General features: G+C 39.1%; 1 long non-coding RNA gene across 1 annotated transcript; it reads right to left on the bottom strand.

Moving 5' to 3' along the window:
- Positions 1-5,818: 5,818 nt before the first annotated feature.
- Positions 5,819-10,356, bottom strand: LOC118803892. The gene is made up of 3 exons (XR_005006940.1): positions 7,937-10,356; positions 6,556-6,654; positions 5,819-6,216 (listed from the first exon to the last, which is right to left on the bottom strand). It is a non-coding gene; the product is annotated as an uncharacterized LOC118803892 (long non-coding RNA).
- Positions 10,357-11,744: the final 1,388 nt, after the last annotated feature.

Here is an 11,744-nt window from a genome sequence, read left to right as displayed (position 1 = left end):
TTTAGTAGAAGGAGTTTGAGTTGAACTCACAGATGCAGTACACTGTCATTCACAGTGATGATTTATCTCCATTAAAAATACACTGTATTTACTCTGTTCTGTATAAACTGTTCATTCTGTTCACACTGAAAAGGTCAGTATTGTTTATAAGCAAAATTCATACAGTGTAAATATTCACTGTTTCCACAGAGCTTTATGTTCCTTCTATTTTATACTTTTACATTTAAGTGAATCTATTTCCATAATCTGTTCAGTTTCCTGCTTGTTTGTTTGTGTTGTGTTTCTACTCAGTCCCTGATCAAGTTAAAGACCCTCGGCACAAATGTCTGGTGGTTTCCTACCTGGCTACCTTTTTTGGGTGGTCAGTGATTTTTTCATGATTTCACAGCAGGTTCTACGAGACCTGTGCAGCACCACTAACCGCAGTGTTGGTCGGGTCACTGATATAAATGCATATTTATATCAGTGACCCGACATAGCAAGATTACGCAGGCATTAAAGAGAATAGGTTAATGAAACCCAACAACCAATACAACGTTTCCCAATGAAGCAATGCGTCCACTCTTCACAAACAGCGGTGTTATGACCCTCCTTTTATTGTTCACACTGTATTTAGACTAGTCTAGGGATAAAAGAGATAGCAACATAAAAAAAAATAGACCAGCACACTGATTTAATGCCCAAGTGAATAGACTGTATTATGTAGAAAGACAAACAGTCACAAAGGCGTTGACTTCAGGGTGGGCTGACACCAAAATAACAAACAAAAACCTCTAAAGCCACCACCCCCCCCCACCCCCATGAGTCTACCTCACCTAATTGAAAAGAAAATATGAAAAGAAAATACAGCAGGAGCTAGCCTATCTCCCTTAACGGGAAAACAGGAGAAAAATAATGTGTATCAAAATAAATGGCATCTACCCCTACATAGTTGTGACCTCTGGGGTATAGTAACAAGGAACAGGCAATATGGTATAAGTCTTAAATAGATAAAGCTAAACAACACTCCAGTTCACAAGTCTAACTGGTCTATAGCACCAAAACAACCAGGTGAACAACATTAAGAGAGCAGCACTAAAAATACACAGCTTCCTTACAAACCGCCATGGACCACATGGTGAAAACACCGTGGGCGAACTGCATCTCATGGCTGTCGCTTTTTCAAGGGCGAATCTTCATTCAGCTACCAATCACAGCACACTTGGTAGTCAGCTGACATCAGTCCCAGTCACCCAGCCTGCTGTTTCTGTGAAAAGTTTCCTGAAAAGTGTGGGCAGTAATGACACCTCTGAGTCAAAAGAAAACAGCAGGGCTGTGAACAGACCCCTTAAAAGTCTCACAAAACGTGTTCTAGTCTGAGGGAGGTACACTATATGGGCAAAAGTATTGGGACACCCGTCCTAATTATTGAGTTCGTGTGTTTCAGCCACACCCAGGTGGATAAAATTAAACACATAGCCTCCAAATATGCGTCCAAACACCAGTCCAAATACACGTCCAAAACCTGTCCAAATACGCCTCCAAACCCCCCTCCAGTAGGGGAGAACGGCATCAAGTGCATTGAAGTGCGGTGAGCTCTGCTCATATATAAGCCTGTGTGGGAGAAGAGCTTTGTTTCAGTGTGTAATATGAGCTCAGTGGTGTTTTGACTCCAAGGAAATGAGACAGAGATTCACAGCATGTTCTCTGAGTTGGACCTGCTGAAGATCAGAGCTGTGTGAGAAGATCAGCACCTGATGATGGAGGAAAACGGGGGACAGTCTCAGCAGAGGAGAGGAAGAATGAGAGAGGAGAGAAAGAAGACGAATGAACAGACTTTAACAGAGTCTAATGAAGGTGTGAGAGAAGAGCTGAGAGTCCACAGAGAGAGCCGAGCAGGTGAGTCTAATCAGAGCAGCAGAGCAGAGTTTTCTACTCCTGTACTTTAGACTGCAGTGTTTTTCTGATCTAACTCACCTGATTAACCAGCAGCTCTTCACTCAGCACTTCAGCAGCTCCAAATGAGTCTGTTAGAGCAGAAAAGGTCATTCATTATGTTCAGTAATATGAACACATAATGATTATTCACTATTACAGTTCACACACTGAGCTATCAGTGTCTGAGGAGCTCTGTGAGAGTAAACTCCACACTGTGTCTGCTGTGTGTGGGTTACTGAGGAGACTCCGCACTGTGTCTGCTGTGTGTGGGTTACTGAGGAGACTGTGAGATAACCTCTGTATACAGATTAAGTGTCCCGGTGGTTAGTTGAGTATTAAGATCGGCTCTTTACTCATATGTAAAGTGTGTGAAGTGAGCATAGTTTCCCTACACAGAACCTCAAATGAGTCAGCATCCCCCCTCATTTCAGAGTGACTCCAGTAACCCTGTCTGATGAAAACACACGCCTGCTGTATCACGATGTTGAAATTGGAGGAGAGCTGCATATTCACAAGGATACTGTAGATTTTAATGCAGAATGCAGTTTGCTGGAATATAATTAATAAGATGTATAAAATATCTGAACTTCTCACTGTACGTCTCTCCCACTATGAACCATCACGCCTACTTAAATCACAAGGTGCTGCTCACTATTAGTACCTAGAATTAATAAAGTTACATCGGGGGGAGAAGCTTCTCATACAAAGCCCCCCAGCTTTGGAATAGTCTTACTGTTAATGTTCGGGACTCAGACACAGCCTCAGTCTTTAAGTCTAAGCTAAAAATTTACTTATATAGTCGAGCCTTTGGTAAGTAGTTTTCCCTGTCGGTTCTAGACCTGCCAGAGTCTCTGCTGCTCTGCTAACACTGTAATCTGTGATCAGTCACCCATTACAGAACTGACACCCATTACAGAACTGACTCTAAGTTCTGTCAGTCACTCATTACAGAACTGACTCTAAGTTCTGTCAGTCACTCATTACAGAACTGACTCTCTGTGTGTTTTTCCTTTCTTTCTTTTCTTCGCCGAGTTGAACAGCTGCCCATCCTGTGCGTTCTGATGCTGCTGCCTCTTCTGCCTTGATCGGGTGCCACTGCTGCCAGCCCTCTGGACTGGCTTGACCACCATCAAGCTTCATGCTGTACAACGCTGTACAACCTCACCCTCACAACCTGACCCCACTGATGCTGCTGCTGCTGCTGCATGAACTAAACTAATCAAATTAATCATTTGCTCCACCTGTTTTCCCTGTTTTGTACTAACAATGTTTACTATCCGGTGTCGACCAGAGGAGGATGGGTTCCCCTTCTGAGTCTTGGTTCCTCTCAAGGTTTCTTCCGGTTTCTCTTAGGGAGTTTTTTCTTGCCACTGTCGCCACTGGTTTGCTCATGGGGGCTCGGACCCAGATTTCTTTCTGTAATGCTGATTTCTCTGTAAAGCTGCTTTGTGACAACACCTGTTGTAAAAAGCGCTATATAAATAAACTTTACTTACTTACTTACTCATCTTATTAATAGTGAGTACAGCTGTGAACAGATAAACTGACCAAATTATGAGTGAAGCTTCATATTGTTGTCACAATCATTACAGAATAAACTGAACCTCATCCAGGAGCCTGTGTTCATATCTTGGTGGGGCAGGGTGAACAACACAGTGGGCTACATTTTAACAGGATACACTTTAAACAATGTATATGTAAAGATACAGTGCCTGTAAGAAAGAACATCTAATGTAAATATTAATGTTTTCCTGTATTAGTGTATTAATGTAGTAATTAATCTGTATTTGGCTAAACGTCTAAATGAAAGGGAATAAGCTAAGAGCTCCTCCACAGTGTGAGGGTGGAAATAGATCAGTGTAGAGTTCAGGCAGGAATTCTGGAGCACAGAAAGAGACTCACTGATGTACAGGCAAGATGAAACACGCTCTGAGTGACCTTAGATCTACAGGAGGAGGTTAAGGGGGAACCTTTTCACCAATACTGCCGTCTGAACACTAAGTTGTTGTGTTCTGTTCCTGTTAATTCTTGTGGTGTCATCATGTTGAACTCTGATGAATATTAGTCTTGTTTAGGCTGTACAATAATGTATGAAGTTACAAGCAGCTCAAAGTGAAAGAGGTAGATGTTTAGTGGTTAAATCTAAATGTGTTAGTAAAAGCTTAAGATGTTCTGGTCAGAGTGTCTCGACATTCCTCACACTGGAAGGTGTCTGTATTGATTATTCTAGATATTATAGATACAGCACCTGTCAATCACAGTTAGGTTCAGTTTGTATTAGTCTTTAAAACACACTGTGGATGCTGTACTCTGTATATGTATTAAAGGGAGGGCGGAGTCTGAGAGCTGACACAAAAAAGAAAAGAGGCCTCAAAAGTCTGACATTCATATGAAACGATTTGATTAACTCGTGTCTCATAACTGTGTATCAGTGTTTTTAACAGACATTAGAGCCTTTTTCCTCATCTGTGATGTGACTGAGCTGACCTGCTGATTGGCTCCTCCTGTTTCGATTAAACTTGTATAAAATTATGAATAAAATGTGTAACATATATAACTTTCATTTTATTCATCATAAACATCACAGCGACACTCCAGATTCTCTGTTTAACAGCATATGATGCTTGTAGCTGTGTAATCAACCATGAAACATATTTAAAAGATTATAAACAAATAAAGTCACTCCATTCATTTCAACAAAGCTCTGTCCAGTTCCTCTTTCTTTCTCTCCTTTTTCATTGTTTTTATCTCCTTTCAAAGACCCAACCTCCATTCTGTATCAGTCTGGCCAATTAAATCACATGACAAAAAGAAACAACACCCTCCTTCAGTTCTATGTTTGGTCCCACATTATTTAGATGATCTACAGATACTTAAATTATCAACAAACTTTCTTGAGATACTTATGTTCTCATGTTTAGTGTTTAGGAGTAGATGTAGGATTTAGGTTGAAATGAATGTTAGACTTAGGCTTAGATTTAATGGGATCTATCACACTCAACTTTAGGTTCAGTTGTAGATAAATGGAAATTTAGTTCAATGTTAGTTAAAGACAGACTGAGCATCTACAAACTGCCTCAATCTTTCACTCAGTGGAAGGTATTGAAATTAAACTCCTCACTGTAGATAATCAAGATGCTGAGTTTGACTCAAAACACATTGTGCTGTTACAGCCACACTGAACAAAACACCTCATTTAACACAATAAAACATGTTTGCTTTCTCTTTGAATGGCAGATAAAGGTGATTTAATCATGGAACTGAACAACAAACATCACTGTCACCTCTTTAAACCTACAGTCATTTGTATAAACTGATGCTTTACTGACATCTGCTGGTCAACTGAGTGAACGAGCTGCTGCTGTTTAGTTTCTGAGATTGTTGAAACACTGAAGTGGAATTTAAGGAAGAGGATCATGTTTCATCCAGTAGTCCAGCAGTGCAGGTCAGAACACAGCTGAGCCGAACACTGAAGAGCAGACAGACTCAAACAAAAAAAAAAACAAAAGACTGACGTTCTTCTGAAACGATTTTATTAATCTAGTGTGTCATAACTGTGTATTTGGGTTTTTATAAAAAATAAAAAATGAAGTAATTTTGATTTTAAACATTATTCATAATGGAAAAAATCGTTTGTACTTAGATATTCTGCTCAGACGTCAGCAGGGTGTAATGAACATGCAGGAAGCTGTACTGATACAGTGCAGTAAGAAAACCAATAACGTAAGTTTATCCACTGATAACCTGTGGATTCCTGACAGTGTTCAGAGAAACTGACTGATCACTGTTTAACACTGTTTAACAAGGTCAGTCCCACCTCTTTACTGTGAGAAAGAATCTGATGCTGATTATTTTAAAGAAATAACAAGATTGATTGAACAGAAACACAGGACAAACAAACAAGCAGGAAACGGAACATTTTATTGGCCAATAAAGACCGTTCACACTTCTGCAGCAGCATCACATTAGACTGCTGTAATAATAATAAATGAAACAGAGAAATGAAGAATAGAAAAACACATAAAAGAACACTTTCTACGGATTATGAATACAGATCCAGTAAATGTAAAAATATAAAAAAAGAAATGAAAATAAAATATAACAGTGAATATTTACGCTGAATTCTGCTGATAAACTACTGACTGTTTCAGTGAACAGAATGAACAGTATATACAGAACAGAGTAACGACAGTGTAATAGACATAAATCATCACTGTGAGTAACAAGTTTTCTCAAACACAATTAAACCATTAATCTTCCAGCTTTCTTCATCTGAGCTGCTTGAACTTTGGTGGAAACCTGGAGAAACGTAGGAACATCATGAACATCATAAAGTCTAATAGACACAAACATCATATTGATAAAGAAATCAATGTGATTAAAGACAGAAAGACAGTGCAGGTCTGAGTAAGAAGAGCTCAGATCTCAGATTTGTGAAGATGTGGATGAAATGAATGGAAAAGAGCACAGATTCAGTCTCATGTTCTCTCTGTTATAACACATTTATTAATACGTCAGTTCAGTATAAAGTCCTTCAGGAGGTCAATCAGGTGTTTGTGATCAGAGAAAAGACTAAACTGTGCAGGACAGAGTCTCACAGGACTGGACATGGTCAGCACTGAGGAACAGAAGACTCACCTCTGAAATCAGAGAGTCGATTCAGACTTTTGCTCCTCCTTTTATCACTGCTCTCTCTCTCTCTCCTCACATCACACTCATCAGTTTCTTTCTCTCTGTCTGAGGAGGAACAACATCAGATCAGATTAGACGTTTCTTTAAGCTGTAATCTGGAGCTGTAGAGTCACACAGACACATATGATCGTCTGAATGTCTGTTTCTCAGATATTTCTTTATAGACTGTCTACAAAAGTAAAGCAGGTCCACCAGTAAGTGTAGAATAATGACAGAATACACTGACTTTAACATTACAGCCTGTCAGCCCAGCATTATTTAATACCTTATTAATAAACAAAGTGTTTATTCTGTATGGATGAATTTGCTCTATAGACGGTCATAAACATTAAAACCTATTAATAACCCAGCAGACTGTAGATGGAGCAGCAACAACAATCTAATCTACAGATTAAACCATTTTACAGTTATAAAACCAAAATGATGGCAGCAAATTAATGAGATAACCTCTCAAATCAGTAACTATATGATGTGTTTAATCAGCATCTCAGGCCTACAGAAATGTACAGTAATGAGAGGAATTTATCTCTCAGTCAGTTTATTACAGGACTCACTTCAGCATCTTCATCTAGAGCTGCTGGACTTTTGGGACGCATGAAACACAAATCAGCCTCAGAAATGAATCACATTATAGGACTGAGCGATATCTAAACTATTAGCATTACATTATCGCCCCTCACCCCCCTTCCCCAAAAAAATCAGGTCTGCAGCTCCCACCTTCTCACTGTTCTCACTGTAGTCTCCGCATTAACTGATCAATCTTTAATAGAACCACATATTAAATGATGCAACACTGAGGAGCTCAACATCTCTTAAAAACTACTGTTTATAATTAACGTTACTGAAAAAACAGTCAGTCATTCATGAGCTGCTTCTGCAGATTCCGATCAAACTGTGCAAAACTTTAATATCTCAACTCACCCACAGTTTACTCAGTAACCCACGCACAGCAGACACAGTGCGGAGTCTCCTCAGTAACCCACGCACAGCAGACACAGTGCGGAGTCTCCTCAGTAACCCACGCACAGCAGACACGGTGCGGAGTCTCCTCAGTAACCCACACACAGCAGACACAGTGCAGAGTTTACTCTATCAGAGCTCCTCAGACACTGATAGCTCAGTGTGTGAACTGTAATAGTGAATAATCATTATGTGTTCATATTACTGAACATAATGAATGACCTTTTCTGCTCTATCAGACTCATTTGGAGCTGCTGAAGTGCTGAGTGAAGAGCTGCTGGTTCATCAGGTGAGTTAGATCAGAAAAACACTGCAGTCTAAAGTACAGGAGTAGAAAACTCTGCTCTGCTGCTCTGATTAGACTCACCTGCTCGGCTCTCTCTGTGGACTCTCAGCTCTTCTCTCACATCTTCATTAGACTCTGTTAAAGTCTGTTCATTCATCTTCTTTCTCTCCTCTCTCACTCTTCCTCTCCTCTGCTGAGACTGTCCCCCGTTTTCCTCCATCAGCAGGTGCTGATGTTCTCACAGCTCCAATCTTTCAGCAGGTCCGACTCAGAGAACATGCTGTGAAACTCTCTGTTGCTGAAAATTCACCGCTGTGTCTCCAACCACAGTTTTTTTTAGTGGGAGGCGCATTTCCGCTACGCAGAGTGCACCGCAGAGAGCAGATTCTAGGAAACATAGTGAAGGGGGTGGAGAACAGGCCCTCCATCACAGCCAATCAAATAACAGTGCCGGCTTCAAGCTGTTCAGCTCTTCAGCTTGGGACAGTCCCTGCTGCTGCATGTTTGAGACATCAACACGTATTGTTTGTAATATAAGATCTGCTGTAAATACGGTTGCACTGAAACAGCTACAGATGTAGTTCAGTGTCTGCAGTGTTTTCCGTCTCTCTGACAGACATATTAGTGCACCAGTGTTGATTTATACACACAAACTAGGTATTTGTGAGAATAATTGATGGTAACAGTCCTAAACCACATATTACTGTACTATATATACTATACTAATGAATGGACTAATGACTGGTAGTGCACTAGTTTTGACATGTTATATATAACAGTAATGTGCTGTTTTGGACGCAGCCCCCGTCTAATGGTAGTTTGTAGTGATCTGCAAAAAAAAGAAGAATCTTTCAGTGGTGGCAGTATGATTTAGTTAGGGCGCTTGATGGTTTTCCAGCTGTCCAGTTGTAATTTGTGGTCTTCATTGGGAAGAGTGGACGCATTGCTTCATTGGGAAAGGTTGTATTGGTTGTTAGGTTTCATTAACCTATTCTCTTTATTGTGTTTATATATGTTGTACATTTTTTCTTGCTATTTTTTGTCTTGGTTGGAAAAAATATGCATTTATAACAGTGACCCAACCAACACTGCGGTTAGTGGTGCTGCACAGGCCTCGTAGAACCTGCTGTGAAATCATGAAAAAATCACTGACCACCCAAAAAAGGTAGCCAAGTAGGAACCCACCAGACATTTGTGCCGAGGGTCTTTAACTTGATCAGGGACTGAGTAGAAACACAGCACAAACAAACAAACAAGCAGGAAACTGAACAGATTATGGAAATAGATTCACTTAAATGTAAAAATATAAACAGAAATATAAACAGTGAATATTTACACTGTATGAATTTTGCTGATAAACAATACTGACCTTTTTAGTGTGAACAGAATGAACAGTTTATACAGAATAGAGTAACCACAGTGTATTTTTAATGGAGATAAATCATCACTGTGAGTAACAGGTGCTGCATCTGTGACTCAGCAAGGCTGATATTAGTGATGAAATCTTCATTAAAATAAAGAGTTCAACTCAAACACCTTCTACTAAATCAAATATGAGTCCAGTTTAAACAGAAACTATCACGTTTAAGATTATCATGTTTTCTCAAACTCAGTCAGATTAAACCATTAATCTTCCAGCTTTCTTCATCTGAGCTGCTTGAACTTTGGTGGAAACCTGGAGAAACGTAGGAACATCATGAACATCATGAAGTCTAATAGACACAAACGTCATATTGATAAAGAGATCAATGTGTTTAAAGACAGAAAGACAGTGCAGGTCTGAGTAAGAAGAGCGATGTGTGGGTAGAAGCTTCTTTCCTGTTTGGTTTATAATACGAAGTGAAAATGGTGCTGTTGCGTTTGTCCGCTCTGCAGGAAGTTGCTCTGCTCTTTTCTCTGTTAGTAGTTTCCCTCCAAACACAGCTATGTTGTGACACGGTTGTGTGTTTGCTGGTTCATTGCAGCTCCACACTGAATATAAACAACGAACACGGAAGCTCTTCTCACTGCAATTGTGGCTCCGTTTGTGTTCTGGTTTAACTGTAATGATTAACCAGTAAAATGTGTATTTAAACATCTCGAATCTCCATCAAACCTTCATTTTCAGTGGTAGGTTCATCTACAGACGGTGAACTACGATCTAAATCACTGTCTCTCTGAGTAAAAACCTCATGAGCGAGTTTGTCTTTTACTCTACGCCTCTTGAAACTATCGATTCCAGGATCTGAGAGTCCAGGATCTCTGAGAGAGATCTTGTTATGGAGTTTGAGAGATTCTGAGTGACCGTGGAAGAAGATCCACAACAGGACTGCACTGATGACCATCTAATAAAATTCTTGAACATCATGATGAGAAAAGTGCTTTTCATAATGAACTCAGTTCTATTCTGAGAATTTAGTGACCATTTTTATATTTGATTTGACCCTCTACTGCGTGAATTATTATGTATACATGATAAATGTTTTAATGCGTTTTTGTTGTTTGAAATTGCTTAAATAATGGAAATTTATGATTTTTTTTAAATTAAGTGGGTTTATTGGTAGATATAATAAAAACTAAAAAAAAGCACCATAAAATGTATTTTTTTCTCTAAATATTTCCTTTTATCCTTTTATTGAAAACAAGAACAAACCAATCCAACTTATACTCAGTAAAATGTACGACCCGATATTTACAAATATTGGAAATGAATACAATTTCAATTGGTATTTGGAATGTGTGGTAATAACATCATAATAAAGATTTCTGGTCATGTGATGCCATGAAGTATTTGTCCTTTCAAAGTAAAAGACCTGTTTTCCACAATTAAATGAGAAAAACAGATTTTATATTACTGCTTTTTAGAAAAATTACACAACCTTAAAACTCGACATACTCCATCCCCCTAAGGCCTAGTCTAAGTAGGCCAGGTTTGGGGCCTCTATGTCACACGGCTGGTCTGTAAGGCCCTGAAATGTTAGTTTCTGCCTTTCCTCTATAAAAGCATTGCCTTTTTGAGCAAATATAAAGGGTCACTGTACGCTGCCCTTTTGACCTAGGGCCTTAAAACTCAACATACTCCATCCCACTAAGGCCTAGTCTAAGTAGGCCGGGTTTGGGGCCAGGATGTCACACGGCTGGTCTCTAAGCCCCTGAAATGTTAGTTTTGGCCTTCCCTTTACAAAAGCATAAGCACAAAACAGTGAAGGCAGACAGTTTCCATTAAGTAGAACTGAGTGGCTCTGAAATAAATTTTTACAAACAAGCAAAGTTTCAGTTTAAGATTCATTTGCAACTTAGTTACAAGTTTAAGTTTAATAAAAACTTGCTTTAAATTTAGATTCATAAATGGGTTTTCCTTAAACTGGAAAACTCATTTGTGAATCTGAGGTTAAACTGCATCTGTAGGTCTCTGTTCATAAACATAAACTAGCAAAAACTAATTTACTATAAAATGAAATAGTGTTTGTATAAATTCAGAAAAAAGACACGTCAGTCACAACTGCATATGTGTACATATTTCTATATTGTGGTCTATTTACACAAAGTTAGGTTAGTTCATCATTTATGTTGAATAGACTCTCCCAAAATTTTACGCTGCTGCACTGATGTTGAACTATAGCTGGCTGACCACATTGGTAACCCTTTATTTGGAGTGGTCATTTGTAGATCATTAATTAACTCTTCCCAGAGTTTTAGCAACACATCAGCAGCATATCAGTGAATCAGCAGTAGTGAATCATCTGAATACACTGAAGTAAATATCTTGAAGATGTTCTGTTGATACATTACTTAAATTAAATAGATGTATTGTTATGTTACAAAGCAGACTTTATATTATACTTCCATTAAGCAACACCTAACCTTACCCAACATTACCTCAAACCAAACCCTAACCCTGCCACTAATC

The sequence above is a fragment of the Colossoma macropomum genome, unplaced genomic scaffold (genome assembly GCF_904425465.1).
Source record: "Colossoma macropomum unplaced genomic scaffold, Colossoma_macropomum, whole genome shotgun sequence".
NCBI lineage: Eukaryota > Metazoa > Chordata > Actinopteri > Characiformes > Serrasalmidae > Colossoma > Colossoma macropomum.
The sequence above is the reverse complement of the archived record's forward strand: the minus strand, read 5'-3'. Positions and strand labels throughout refer to the sequence as shown.